Genomic DNA, 15,925 nt, shown 5'->3' on the forward strand with positions numbered 1-15,925 from the left:
TCTTAAAAAAAAAATGTGTAGTCTTTGAAAGTAATGAATGAAGCGACCCTTGTCCCAAGACTGTTAGACAAGCTGCAATTTCCAAACAGTTTCACCAAACAGCTGTGCGTCTTGTATGATGCAGCTAAACACCTACACACTTTTCTCTAAGGCTGCATCTGCTAACATGTCTGACCTGTGTGTCTTGAGGACATGAGCAAGAAAAAGTGATGGAGGGGGCAGCCTTTGGCTGTCTCTTGTGATTTCCTCCTGCACCAGCATTTCACTCAAACAGGTCTTCAAGCCACTTTTTGGAACAATTCATGTTTGGCGATTCCAGATGCCAAACATGCCTGAGATTTCCAGTGAAGAACATGCAATGTGGAAACCAAAACAGCGCAGACAAGCCATGGAGCTGTGATCAGTCATGGCTGCCTGACATATGTTCCCCACAGTTTATTTCTTAGTATTTAAAGAAGAAAAATATTCCATATTTTACAATGTTCCTATGTTTGGATGCATGGATTTATTTACTATTTATTTCATAAAATTTATACACCCCTTGATTCTTTAAAAAACAAAAAACGCAAAGCGATTTACAAAAAGGCAGAATCAGGAAATATGTAAAATAGATTAAAATGTACAGGAAGTTAAAATACTATAACAGATTATAATTCACATTAGCCTTTCTAAGCATCTGGGTAGGCATAACAAGAATGTCCTTAGCGGGTGCCAAAAATCTAGCATGGATTTATTGACTGCTGGTTTAAAGATCAGAATTAAGGCTATTTCATGTGGGATCAAGTTTTACAAAGCTGAGAAACGGCAAGGTAAGGTTGATGCCCCCAAATCTGTTGACCCTCAATGCTCTGGAGCAGATTTGGGGATGGTGTAGGGGGCACATGGGGTAAGGAGGGGAGGGGAAAGCCCCACTGCACAAGTGGAAATCGGTCCACTTGTTTAGTTAAATACCAACCTTTGTGTATTGCTAGAGGAAAGCTCTAGTGAGTTGCCCTGTGCCTGTTTCTTGCTTACATCAGCAGTGGGCAGAATGACTTACTGATACACCATTTTAATAAACTTATAATGACCGGCACCTGTTTTTACTGCTTACCTTAACCATAGGAGCTCTCGTGCGCTTCTATAATCTGGGCTGCTAGCAAGGAAAAAATATTTTCCTTCCCTCTCTCCCAAACTCTTGATCACAAACAAATGTTTAGTTTCTCTCTTCACCACTTGTAACCTCGTTCTTGCATTTTTCACCCCTAATAAGCGCTATTTCATGATGGCAGGCGAACACTTTTCCTCCTCGGCTTAGATCAATACCTGTCTGAAAGTATTTGTTCACCAAAGGGGTAAAGCTTTTGCTCCTTCTCCCCAATGAACTTTTGCTCTGCTCTTAACATTACTTGCTTGTTACCTTAGATTCCTCTTTGTCTATTTCCTGAATGCTACTTGCCTCCACAGGGATTGTTAGAGAGTTAAAGAAAGTAAATATGTGTGTGTGTGTGTGTGTGTGTGTGTGTGAGAGAGAGAGAGAGAGAGAGAGAGAGAGAATGAGAATGCCTAGCACATTCTTCCTGTGTCTAATTAAAGGATTCTGCCAGCTATGGAACAGAAAGGCAAAATTAAGGTTTAATTTTACATTCTAGATACAAACCATGTTCCAGGGGTTGTTTACCAGCAGCGGAAAAGAAACTGGGAGGCACTGATCAAATGGGGATAGGTTACACTAGCTGTTCATGTGTTTTGGACAGGAACAGGAAGATAGGCACAGTGGTAGATTCTGCACAGAGATGTTTAGAAATTAAAGTAAGTGACTTGCTCCTGAAGTCACCTCTGTTCAAGAGCAGCCTTTGTGGAGCAGTAAAATTATTTGGATGTTCAAAGAGAGTGCAGAATTAAGAGACGATGCTCAATAAACGGGGGTGGGTGGAGGGCAAGGTTAAATCGTTCTTCAGGGGCTTGTCAAAGCGCTGAATTAGAAAGGAGCAATCCTGCCAATTTCCATTTCTCTCAGCTTCTCATTTTTTCCAATCTTCAATCCTGTTTTCCACATTTCCACAGCAATTTGAGGATTATTATAATATATAAAAAATTCTAATCCTCATGAAAATTCATCAGCATTTTAGTGTTAACTTTTCCTAATAAACACATATTTTTAGGTGGTTTTGGCACTTGCCCCCCTAGTATAATGCATGTTTATATATGCTATTTTCATTAACAGGTGCACTTTAATGCATGCTTTCTCCTCATATATGCATTTTTGAACACTTCGGTTGGAGAACTATAGAACATTTCACAGAAAAATAGCTATGTTTGGTTCGAGAAGTGCAAGTTACTTTGTTCCTTATCAAGAGGCAAACAAAACTGAATTTCTCATGCATCCCTAGCACTGAGCAAAACCTTTAACCTTCGCCCCTGTTCCAATACTGTGCATACGCATGAAGATTATGCCAAACACAACATTTCTTTGAAGACAGATGCCAGTTAATACCACATTAGGCTCCTCCACACAAGGCGAGATCTTTGTCACATCAGGATCCACCTTGCATTGAGGATTCCTATATGTATATGTACATTTTTAATCTTACTTTTTATCAGAAAAGATTGACCACTCACATTGTAATATTTCAGAGCAGAGTACAGAAATGCCAAAAATAATGCAGTTAAACTAACAACACAGCACATGAAGGTGAACAGTTCCCCACCCAGTGCAACTTTTCAGGTCCAGAGGCACGTTTGGAAATCAAAGAAACTGTCACGAGCGCCACAAAATACCCATTTAGCAGTGGAAAAACTTGGAATTGTTGAGATACAACATCCCCAAATAGACTTCCACCTCCAAAGCAATTAAAGCGCAACTTGGGGGGTGGGGAGAGGGAGAGCAGGAATCCCTGCTACACAAACAAACAAACAAACAAACAAACATCCCCTTCATTTTAAAAGAAAAGTGTGAACATTGGGCAAGAAATGAAAGGGGCTCTGAGGGCACTGTCAACCCATGTAGAGTCACTTTGCCTGGTCACAGAATTGGGGCTGGGGGCTAGTTGGTGGGTCTTTGTGGCCTCCTCACACATTATTCTGATGCTTGAAAGGGCTTGCCCAAATTCTCCTTCCGTCTCTTCACAAACTGCACACCTGAATCTCTTCACATAGACAAACTTTACCTCAGCCTCCTCCCCTTACCTGATGGGTGTGCTTCACCTTCTCCAAACCTGTTCTGGGTTTACTCACAATCCTCCGGAGCGGATTTGGGGAGAGTACATGGTTGGGGGGGGGGGGGAGGCAGGAGGAGAGGACTTTTATCTCCTGCACAAACGGAAACTCTATTGCTAATGGAACTGCTTAACTGGATACCACCTTGAACTCTTTTTGCCCAGGCAGGCGCATTACGTGACCCATGAGAGCAGCAAAATAAAAAGGCTGCACAATGGTGATAGGGTAAAACCAGGCCAAATCTTTGACAGCAGCAGGCAGAGTAAGGGTTGGCATGGCATCAGGCCCCAGGATCAGTTCCTCATTCCACAAGGCCCATGTTGATGGAATGGATCCGCCCCAAACTCGTTCCATGGGTGTCGGCCAGCGTCGAACCTTGCCGTGGTGCAAGCCAAGCAAGCGAAGTCTCACTGGGAAACACGGGTGCAGATTCCTAACAGGCAGATATCCCAAGTTTGGGGGTGCAGTTGTCAATCGTCCCCTTAGCCCCCCCCCCAAATACTATGTTGATCCTGCCCAATGCCATTTCCACCACAGTCCAACAGACCTACCACACAGTCCAACTCCCATCAACCTGCCCCCAGAGCCAACCCTGAAGACCCCAACAAAGATCTTCCAACCAAATGTCATTGCTACTTTACGACAAGTGAACTCTGTGCAGGCAAAACAAGTTTGAAAGCTTAAACCTGACCAGATTACCATACTACACCCCCCCCCGTGCCAATACAACACACACCGCTGCCTAGGTGCGTTGCCACTGCGCCACATCCACCTTTTGTGGGGCCCAAGCTCCCCTCCAATAGCGTCCTCACAACCAAGACGACCAGGAGATGCACATTTCTAGGGGGCTGCCAAACCACCAAGCAATTTATTTATTTTTTAATGGCCAACTCTAAGTCAACAACACAAGCAGCCAGAAGCATTGAATGTGTTTGGAAAGCACTGGAATAAACTCACACCACAGCAGTTAATTCAGTTTATATTACCAATGATAGCATACAGCCTCCCATCAGATGTCATGGAAATAAACAACTATCTGAATTTTAGAAGGCATCTGAACGCAGCCCTGTTTAAGGAAGTTTTTAATGACTGGTGTTTTAATGTGTTTTTAATCTTTTGTTGGAAGCCGCCCAGAGTGGCTGAGGAAACCCAGCCAGATGGGTGGGGTAGAAATAAATTATTATTATTATTATTTTCATCATCACTTCAGCGCTAGATGAAGAATTAAAATTGGCCACCAACCGTCCTGCCCCACCCTGCAATTGCTGGTTAACATACCAAGTAATAGAAGAGAAGTCCACCTGCAGCTCGTAAGACAAAACGGCTGTGAGCTCCAAAGGAAGCAGCCTTCTTTATATAGGCTTTCCTCCTCCTCTTTGCAGCAAGGGCTCATGGGATAGCTTTTTCCCATGAACCCATTCTGCACAGGGAGAATAATTTCTTGCAATCTAGATTTTGGAAGGCTTAGTTTGGAAGCATTACAAGAACCCCTCCTTGGGGCAAATGTTGTAATAGCCCAGCCTACGCTGGGGGGAAGGGGAGAGCTGTTACCTTTCCTAAATAACAAGGAATGGGACAGATGGAAGTTTAAATAAAAATATAAGACATGCTAGATCTGTTCTTTCATCTGAGCATAAAAAAGAGGTGTGAGTTATTATGCTGAACTGCTAACGGAATGACTGCAATACAGAAATTCAAAGTCATGCTAAGGAGATTCTTTTGTCAGTGCAAGCATTTCTGCATGCCTGATAAATGATCTCTCCTTTTCTCCCCCTACATGTTGTTTTGGGGGTTCCCCTGACCCCCACCCGGAGCTGATTGAGGAGACACAGGCAGTACATGGTAGGGAAGGGGATTGGGGCCAGCCCAGTTCCACTAGAACAGCATTTCTTAAATGTGGGTCTCCAGTTGTTTTTGGACTACAATTCCCATCATCCCTGTTCTTGCTAGCTAGGGATGATGGGAGTTGTAGTGCAAAAACAACTGGAGACTGAGAAACAGTTTGCACAGTTCTCAGTGTTTGAGAAACACTGCACTTAGCACAACTATTTAGTTGAATCCAGCCCTTTGTTGTTCTTTAATTAGAAATCACTCACTGTGTCAAGACTTGGGGCTGCTCTCTGCAGGTTCACTCATCCAGGCAAAGGTCTGACAGTTTGTGGGAGAGTCCCTCACTTGCCAGAGGTAGCTTCTGTTATGCCTTGGACTCTAGGCACAAGTGTCCAGTTGCTCTGAACTCATGCAATTTCTCTCCCCCCACCAGGGCCAGTGCTGTTTATATACCCCATCTGAGGCTGAAATAGTCTGGTGAAGACTCAAGGCCTTCACCTCCCCATACACCTCTGATGGTGAAAACGGGGGGGGGGGGGGGGGCAAGTAGTAACTGCAAACATTCCAACAGCAATACTGAAAGGAAATGCTCCTCACCTGCTGAATTTCTGCCTGCCAGAAGGATGATAAATATAGAAACCTACCCCAGAAAGGAAGTGGGGGGAGAGATAGCAATGAATTCTTAGCTTTGAAGGAGCTGAGGGTGCTGGTCCAGGAAACATTTTGCTCATCCTCTTGAAGGCATTGGCAGGAGCTTAGCCCAACGCAGAAGAGCCCGCTGGCAAGTTACTGTGAGTGCACAATGGAGGAAACTTTAATGCCAATTTTATTTTATTTTCATGACTTTGAAAATGGGAAAAAGGCATCCCAAACGGGACAGGGGACAATAAAATGGGACAATCCTGGGGTTTTTTAAAGGGCTGGATGGCAACTCTAGAGAGAAGCAGCTTTTGTAAAGGGGTTGGAATGGTGAAAAGTGAACTTAGTAGTTGCGAGGGGCGGAAAGGTGAAGCTCTAGGCGGTTCATGTAGGGGGAAATGGCAGGCAGAGCGAGCAAGGGGCAAGCCTGAGTCTTGACATATTATTGGTGCTGCTGGCTGTGGCAGCTTCCCCAGCCTCCCGCTTTGCTCTCCTCCTTTGGGAAACAAGAACCCACTTTATCCTGATCCATTTTTGACATGGTGTGATTTGAAACTTCAACTAATTCTCTATTTGTCCCTCTCTTAAGTTTAATTTCCAGTGCTTCTGAAACTGACATGAAATGGGAACTTTTGGCAGTTCCTTCTTACACAATGAAACACATTAATTAATTCACTCTCTGCAGATTTCTAGTGGCAGTTACCCTTTTCATCTCTTGCAATGATTCAGATTGCAGTAATGATGGAGAGTACATCGTGCCCTGTGGATGAGCAGCGAGGATATTATATATATCTGGAGCTCAGAGATGCTCGTGACAATACGACCAAATGTATCACAGAACAACTGCTCTAGAATGCTGCTGATGGCAGAAGCTAAAGGGCAGGATTCCCACCCCCTGCCCCCCAATTAAACTCTCCCACAAAAAGACCCTTTGCAACAGAGAGGAGCAATGCAAGAACCCCAGCACTTTTGCAGATTCTGTTCACTTTAATAGGTCTCTTTGCAGAAGGACTTTCTAGTGAATCATGCCCAAAATAAATAGTTTTGAATTTGAATGAACATCTTTCCACATTGATACAGAATAACTTTTTTAAAAAACAAAAACTCTGCACATTAAATTATTTACCAGCCATTAAACTATACACAGTATTAACATTCCAAGGTGGGGGGTAATGAAAACATACATTAAAGCCCAAGTAGATAGTGCATCGGGAGGTTATTCCAGTCCTAATGGGATGTTTTTTTCTAGTAGGGGGTAAGATAATAAAAGCTCTCTGTATGCCTGTCTTTTCTAGTAGTCAAATGCTGTGTGACGACTCTCCGGTTTAATATTTAGAGCTTGTATCGAAAGAGAGGAAGGGAGCTGCCATTTTATGCATTTTGAGCGCGTGTCATAACTAGCAGCTTACAGACATTCTTTAGGGCATGATCCATTTTAAGCCCTGCTCAGCATGTCAACTTGTACCGTTCTCCAGTGTGACATTTACTGGGAAATGTGCAAAAAGGGGAAGAAAAGCAAAAGGAAACCAAGTGTCATTTATAATATTTCCCCTTGCTCTCTCATAAAGCAGGAGGCTGCTGCTTTGTCATTCCGGGCCCTTCTGTGGCATGTCTAACATGGCTGGGCTGGCCCTTTAGGATAACCATTTTGTGGCGACTTGGGGCGGAAGAAGGCTCCTCCTGATGGCCTGTGATTGCCCTGTGAGTTGTTCATGGGCAATAGCATCACCACTAGGAGAAGGCAAGTTCCAAAATAGCAACCTAATGGGAGATGATTGTTTTAAAAAGACCTGGAAGCGCTGTGTATTCATTGTGATAATGGATTCTTTTCTCTCTCTGGCATAAAAAGCAACTTGAGAAATAATTTCACTGTCATTCAGAATCTTGTGCCTTCTCTTCATGCAACTTTATTTTCACTTCAAAACTTTCACAGTTTTTCTACCATCCCCCCCCCATATATATATATATATATATTTATTTATTTATGTAATGTAATGTAATGTAATGTAATGTAATGTATTCTGCCCTTCCTACAAGGAACAGTGATGCATATCTGCTTATTCTCTCACCTATGCTATGTTGGCAGAATAGCTAAATTTCAGCTAGGAAGCCAAATCATGTGCAACACCAACTCTTTTCTTGAAATTAAAACAAAATCCAAACACTCGTTAAAGTATTCAACAACTTTTACTTGCAGAACATGTAGCTAAAGAAGAATTTATACAAAGTATTTACAGCCACATGCTGATCGAAACATAGGCTTGGTTTTTTCTAGTTGAAGATTATAGCTTCTTCCTTAAACATTCAAACCAACTGTGTCTTTCTCTCATTCCAGTACTTTGCAACTTGGCATTCTGTACATTACCCAGCTAGACCATTCAGTTCCTTCTGAGAGGTTTGTTGCGTTTCAGCTTATGTATTCTTTCATAAGGCATGAATTAGGTAGGTTCGCTTTCAAACCTGAACTCATTCAAATCTCTCCCACGTGATTTAACGTTTTTATCCAGCTGTTTAGTCTGCAGGAGCTACAGCAGCTTACGGTGCCCCATTTCACTGTGATTGCAGTATAATAGGGCTTCACATGAGAGCTATGTATGACAGTGGCTGCAATTCTTCGGCAATTTACCTGAATGTAAGTGCTATTGAACTCAGTTCTGAGTAAACCTGCATAGAGTTGCACTGTGAATCCACAACCACATAACGCCTTTCTGCTTTTAATCACCTTTCCCATCTCCCTTAAAACAATTTGTATTTTTTCCTCCCTGGAATCCAGCTATCTTGGGGGGGGGGGATAGTGTTTTTCCTTAAGGGGTTTTCCCTTTCCTGCCCTGTTCATTTCAATAGTGGAAGAAGATGTATACCTCCAAATCAGGGAGATGCAAATCTATCTATCTATCTATCTATCTATCTATCTGAAGCTCAACATCAAAAAAATGAAGATCATGGCCACTGGGCCCATCACCTCCTGGCAAATAGAAGGGGAAGAAATGGAGGCAGTGAGAGATTTTACTTTCTTGCGCTCCATGATCACTGCAGATGGTGACAGCAGTCACGAAATTAAAAGATGCCTGCTTATTGGGAGAAAAGCAATGACAAACCTAGACAACATCTTAAAAAGCAGAGACATCACCTTGGCAACAAAGGTCCGTATAGTTAAAGCTATGGTTTCCCCAGTAGTGATGTATGGAAGTGAGAGCTGGACCATAAAGAAGGCTGATCGCCAAAGAATTGATGCTTTTGAATTATGGTGCTGGAGGAGACTCTTGAGAGTCTCATGGACTGCAAGAAGATCAAACCTATCCATTCTTAAGCAAATCAGCCCTGAGTGCTCACTGGAAGGACAGATCATGAAGCTGAGGCTCCAGTACTTTGGCCACCTCATGAGAAGAGAAGACTCCCTGGAAAAGACCCTGATGTTGGGAAAGATTGAGGGCACAAGGAGAAGGGGATGACAGAGGACGAGATGGTTGGACAGTGTTTTCGAAGCTACCAACATGAGTTTGACCAAACTGCGGGAGGCAGTGGAAGACAGGAGTGCCTGGCGTGCTCTGGTCCATGGGGTCACGAAGAGTCAGACACGACTGAACAACTAAACAACAACAAAATCTATCTATCAAATTTTTCTTGTGGAGACATTGTCAGATTTAGCAGAGACCTTTATAGATTACTGTACTCATTCACCATTCTAACTCAACTATCCTGAGACTCTGCTTTTCCCTTTCCTTCTCCCCTTTAAAGTTCCTTTAGCTTCTCTTAAAGTGCCAATAAGTTATCAATAATCAATAAAGGCGAAGTTTAAGGCAGCCTCTTAATTACTTTTCACATCTGCAAAAGCAGTGTGTTTGTGTGTGTGTGAATCTATTGCCTCCATTGTCACTGCTGAAAGGGATGTCCATGTGAGCATCAGAGCTCACAGGATCTTAACAAATTGATGAACTTCAAGGGATCGATCAGCCACTTCACAAGTCATCTGGCGGGCTGGGGTGTGGACCCAGTCTTTAAAAGAACCTGCACTGATGCCTTGCTTTCTCTCTCTCTCTTTTTTTTAAATGATATTTATTGAGAGTTTTAAGATTACAAAGAAAAACAAGGGAAAAAAGAAGAAAAAAGAACAGATAACAATTAAACAATACAAATCGATAAAAGTCAAAAGCAAAAAGCAAAGGCAAAACACATAATGCATCAAAATCAAAAAGCAGAATTAAACAAAAAAAAAATTAAACGCAGATCCAGTATTCTCAAATCCTTAACTGTCATTACCTTATTTCATCGACCTCCTCACACCTCCCTTTTTTGTATTCTAGTTGTTAATTGTCTCAGCAAATCCTTTCCATTTTTCATAATATTCTGTCATTAAATTACCTTAATCTATTTTAGCCTTATCTTACCATAAAAACCCTAGAACTTAAAACTTAAATCTTATTTATACCAATTTCTCATAGCCATAGCATACTCTTACATAGTTCTTTTTAACATTTCTGCTAAAGACAAATAATTTCGTTCCAACATTTTTCTAATACTCATTAATTTTACAAAACATTCCTAAATAGAATTTTTAAAACTTTCTTCCAATCTTCATCCAGCGTCTCTTCCTCCTGGTCCCGGGTTTTGTCAGTCCTTTCTATCCCATCCATCTAGTTCATTAACCTGGTAACCTTATGTCCGAGGCCCTTAAGTCTCTTCCATGTCCCTTCCGCAGATCTTCTTCATATTTATACCTGTACTTTACTTTGTCTTCTGCTCCTTTCACTCGTGGAGACTCCAGCTTGACAATATTTTTGTCCCTTCTCGACAGATCAGCCCCTTTTCCATAGTCCACACTGAGCTCCATGTGGTATTTAAAAGCATGTTTCAAAGTCCCTCCAAGGTTGAGGACCCCCACAAGTCCAAACTCCTCCCGGCCCAACGCCAGATTTGAGAATTCAAAACATCCCTGCATAGGGGGGGTCTATCCAGCCCCCCATCTCCAAGCCGAACAAGACTCTATCTCTCCAAATCTGGCTTTTTCCAGGTTCATTCATCATATCCAACAACTCATGTTCCTGCTGGGCCACAGTTCCCTCCATCTCTGCCTCCCGGGGTCCAGCCACAACCTCCTCCCTCATCTGATCTGTCAGAGCACACTCCTGAATTAATTCCTGAGTGGGTTCTATATAGATACCCACTACCTGTCCAAAATTTGTGATCGCATCAGTCATCAAATCCGTCTTCTCATGTAACTGTTCCAATAAAGCACTTGTTTTGCAGAAAGCACGCACCAGAGCCTCCGAGTACATTGTTGTGCAAGGTCAAAGTCTAATCCCACGATCTTAATCTATTGCAGCTGCAAAACTCCCCAGTTCAGATTAATAACAGTTTCACAAGCTCCCTCTAGGGGAAGAACTTCTATTTGTATCCATCTCTCTCTCTCTCTTTTTTTTTAGCAGATCTAACAACAAAGTTTCCTTTTTCAGATATTTTGTCAATATTTTGTTCCTTTTAGCTGCGAAGGAGAACAATGGAATCACTATGTTTCTCTTCTTTTAACTATCTGTCAAAAACGTTTGTCTATAGTCAATGAACTTCCCAAAAACGTCTGTCCTGACACCCCGCTTCCAGGTTCAAGACGGTGGAAAATTGCTTTTCTTTAGACTCTCTTCTGCAGGTTTAAACGGTCCAGAAAAAATCCCCCCTCTCCTCCTGCTTCCAAAGGGGGTTCAGTAATTTTAAATGATGAAAGTTGATCCTTTACAAACGATTTTCTAAACTCTAGCTTGCCATGTCTTTGCTTTAATCTTTCTACAAAAAGCGGAAGGCTGACTTCCTGTTTAGACCTTCCCGCTTCAGTGCCAAATTAAAAGGAATTTCTTAGTCCAATTTTCCGTTCTACTCACGGGTCCTTGTTTAGAGTCCAATTGTCCAAATTTAACCTACTCACGGGTAATTGTTTTTATAGCCAGATTGTCACAGGAAAAAGGTAGCGCTCTCCGGTAACGGCTGTGCGGCTTCGCTCCACGGAAGAAGCAGTTGACTCTCAGCACTGCGCCGCTTGCCCCGCTTCGCTCCGGAGCCCGTAATTGAGTTCCTTTACAAATTGGGGGGGCGCGCAAGGTGCCCGCCGAGTCCCACGGTCACAGGCTTCACCCGCCTGTGATTTTTTAAAGGGTCCCTGCTTCGCCGTAGCGGAACAGACCCGATTTCTGTAGAGCTAGTCCCTCCGGATCAGAGGGAGTCCGCCATTACCGATGGCGCCACCCTGGAAGTCCGATGCCTTGCTTTCTCTCTGCCCTGTTTACATCTCATTCTGAAAGCAGCCAATTGACAAATGACTACTGTTGCCATCCATAAGATGCATGTTCTTGACATTCAGTAGAATAAATGCAACAATGTCCATTTAATTTCAAGGTGATTGATTTTTATTTTTATATTGCGTTTTTTCCTCCACATAGCCTCACACCCAGGGTATAATTACTACCCATAACTTGTCTGAGATTTTCATGGCTAATTAATTGATAAAGTGAGTGTTAAATTCTTTTCTTTCTCTCCCTCTTGATACTATATTAGCCTGTCCTTAAAACATGTAATTCAATGAAGAGCAATCTAGTGCAAATTTGTAATAAAGGACAGAGTTTCGGTTGGTTCATTCTCCTCCACTGAATTCTGAAGTCCTCTGTGGGCTTCTGGTTCACAGCTTCACTTCGCGAGGTCATCTGTTCTTAGAATAGAACTTGTTTCGTAGCACGGCTTCAAATTAAGCCAAGGAAAGGCCAGGGATCTTATAGGCCTAGTTTCTAACGAAGCTTATTTTCTTTAGCTACAACCCAAAGTCTTACATAAAGAGAAGACAAATTAGGAAGCTGAACTGATAAACAACAGCAAAAAATCAATACTACAGAAAGAGTCCGCCACCAGAAAAAAAATGAAGATTAAGTGACAGAGCGAAGCGAGGATGACAGCAGATAGACTGAAAGAGCCAAACAAAGCAAATGTGCTAGATTGTTTGGGTTAAATTAGGTCAGAATTTTAATGCTTCATAAAAACTGTGAGCACAAATATAACTTCAGCAAGAGATTTAAGTCTGGAAGCCACACCGCCAGAGGAAAGGATATAAAATAAATCCAGACTTTGTGAATGCTAAGGAAACAAAGAGCAGGTGAAGACATTTTACTGCAAGTAATTTGGTAAATTATTAAAGAAAATCACCCCAGCCACACATTTTGTAAAAATGGTCTCTCTATCAAAGCTGAGACAACAAAAACAACCTTGCCTGTTAGCTTTTATAAATCCTCATCCAAGTTCTGAAACTGGAAATTGGTCGGTATATGAATACTCATTTCTGTTCTAACCACATGTTTATGAATGGAGCTTTCAGAACAGTTGTGGGAAACACGGGAAGCTTATAAAAAAAAAATGCATTTGCACCTGTGCATGAGGACTCTGAAATTCGATTTTATAGGGTAGCAAACCAAGCAAGACAGGTCAGGAATAGGTTTCCTGGAAGCTTTAAAAATAAAAATAATAAAATGGTAATTACATCTCTTCTAAGGAAAAGTATACATACCCTTCCATGCTCTTATCCTTCATGAGACTCATTTAATTGGGTAGGTTATTATATTTAACATGGTGTTCAACCCACCTCCATTTTGCTTGGGTTTAGAGGGTCATAGAATTTTGTTGGCCAAATCAAATATTGTTAAAGGCAATGTTGTGATTTGAAATAATTTTTCCAACAGAGACAAGCTGTAATCAAGGTCACTTCAATGTCTGCTTTCATGTCTTCAACTTAATTTTGAACTCTGTTATTTTTACCTCGTTTTATCATGAGGTGGGGAATTTAAACCCGCCCACATATGTAAGGTTGGTTCTGGAGTTCAAAAGCTTAGTTATTTTGACAAAGAATGCGAATTAAACTTTCAGCACCATGAACGTATGGGCTAATTTAAGATAAATTTGAGAAGAGGTAAAATTTAAATTTCCAAGTGCAGTCAATTCCTCTTTAGTCATATTTTGCAGCTCAAATGTAGGTAGATCTCCCATCAAAGCAAACAAAAGTTTCTGATGTTGCGTCATTCCTTAGTCATCAACATCACTATCATGGCTGCTTTCAAATGCATACTGTCAAGTGATTCTAGAGCTGTTGTGTATAGCTACACAATAGGGCTTGGCCATCTGTTGTTGTTTATGAGTATAGTCATATCTTGGAAGTCAAACAGCTTAGTTCCCAAACGTTTTGGCTCCCAAACATCGCAAACCCAGAAGTGGCTGTTCAGGATTGCGAACTATTTTTGAAAGCCGAACTTCCGATGGGGCTTCTGCGGCTTCCGATTGGCTGCAGAAGCTTCCTGCAGCCAATCAGAAGTCGTGCTTTGATTTCCAAACGTTTCGGAAGTCGAATGGACTTCCGGAACAGATTCCGTTCGACTTCCAAGATACAACTGTACAGTGGTACCTCGGGTTACATACGCTTCAGGTTACATACGCTTCAGGTTACAGACTCCGCTAACCCAGAAATAGTACCTCAGGATAAGAACTTTGCTTCAGGATGAGAACAGAAATCGTTCTCCTGCGGTGCGGCGGCAGCAGGAGGCCCCATTAGCTAAAGTGGTGCTTCAGGTTAAGAACAGTTTCAGGTTAAGAATGGACCTCCAGAACGAATTAAGTACTTAACCCGAGGTACCACTGTACAGCCATTCCACCTTTCTCTTAAAGCACACACAAACACAGAAGATTTTCTCTATACCTTAAGGTACAAACTGGCTCGTGCCATTCCAAAAGGTAGCGCAATTAGTGCAGTGCATGTATCATTGAGTCTCTGCTCTTTTATTCTGTGGGTTGTATCCTGCTGGTGTGCCTCCACTCAAGGAAGGCAGCAGAGCCTTCCAATGGCAAAGCATAGACCAAGGCAACATTTGGTGATTCCCCCTCCCTCAGGAGTCCCTGTGCTAGGTCCCAAGCTGCTTCTAAGGGCCCCCCCATCTTCCAGACCAGGTTTGGAGATTGCAATTGAGAGGGGAACTCACTGAATCAAGGGGGCAAACTTGAATAAAATTTGGGTGGAGGGGCAAGTAAGCTCCGCCCTGCATAACTGATCACAAGATGTGGCACACATGCACTGTTTGAATGGAGTTCATAGGAGTTGGCTCCTATGAACTGACTATCCTATTCTACTGAAGGAAGGCTTCCCTGGATCAAAGAGCCTTCTGGCAATAGAGAGGGCACCAAACGGATGCAACCTAGTGTGTTTTCAGCTACTGGTACCAGTAATTCATAAACTTGTAAAAAAAAATAAAAATGCACTTTTATTACAATTTTATTGTTGTTTAAATTACTTTATTTGAAGATTTTTCCATTTTCAAACAGTGGTACATAACGATCATTTCGTGAACCACTCATTTCAAATACAGACCCTCCAAGTGTCCCTATTTTCCAGGAACGTCCCGTATTTAGAGAAGCCGTCCCAGTTTCTGATTTGATCCCGGAATGTCCTGCTTTTCCTTAAGACACTCCTATTTTCATTGGAGAAATGTTGAAGGGTACGGTAGGATGTCTCTATTTTCATTGGAGAAATGTTGGGGGGTATGGAGTTATTTGACTCCCGAACCGTCTGCAGGCAATCCTGTATAGGTAAGATTTTTTTTCATGTTTAATGTTTCATTGTGTTTTTATTTATGTTGGAAGCTGCCCAGAGTAGCTGGGGCAACCCACTAAGATGTGTGGGGTATAAATAATAAATTTATCATTATGGAATGGGACGTCCCTATTTTCATTGGGTAAATGTTGGAGGATATGCAAATACAGCCACAACCCTGTGAGTTATGTTAGACCAGTGTTTCTCAACCTGTGGGTCCCCAGGTGTTGTTGGACTACAACTCCCATCATTCCTAGCCAGCATGACCAGTGGTCAGGGATGATGGGAGTTGTAGTCCAACAACATCTAGGGACCCACAGTAAGTAACACTGGGTTAGACTGAGAGGCAGTGAGTAGCCCTAGGTCATCAAGTGGGATTAATAGAGTTGGGTAAATTGAAGCATTCTTGGGATATAGTTGCTGTTTGGTGATCCCAATGCAGGATCAGTTGTCCTGCCTGCTGTAGAAAATGCTTACTTGCATCCTCTGTGCTCTGCTTGTATATATGTAAATAGAAGAGGTATTACAAAAAAAACAAACAACCCTACTAGACCCTAGCCCTCTCTATTTTTTCTCATTTAAAGGAACTGAACCCTATTGCTCAGGCTTCCTCAAACTCGGCCCTCCAGATGTTTTTGGCCTACAACTCCC

The 15,925-nt window shown here is 42.2% G+C and overlaps 1 long non-coding RNA gene across 1 annotated transcript in view; it reads right to left on the reverse strand.

Moving 5' to 3' along the window:
* The window catches only part of LOC308478781, a 33,558-nt gene extending 28,990 nt beyond the window's left edge, over positions 1-4,568 (reverse strand). The window contains exon 1 of the long non-coding RNA XR_013987260.1: positions 4,477-4,568. This is a non-coding gene — a long non-coding RNA (uncharacterized lncRNA). The remainder of the gene's footprint in view (positions 1-4,476) is intronic.
* Between the last annotated feature and the right edge of the window lie 11,357 nt (positions 4,569-15,925).

This window comes from Podarcis pityusensis (assembly GCF_964106645.2).
Source record: "Podarcis pityusensis genome assembly, chromosome: 6".
NCBI classification, from domain to species: domain Eukaryota; kingdom Metazoa; phylum Chordata; class Lepidosauria; order Squamata; family Lacertidae; genus Podarcis; species Podarcis pityusensis.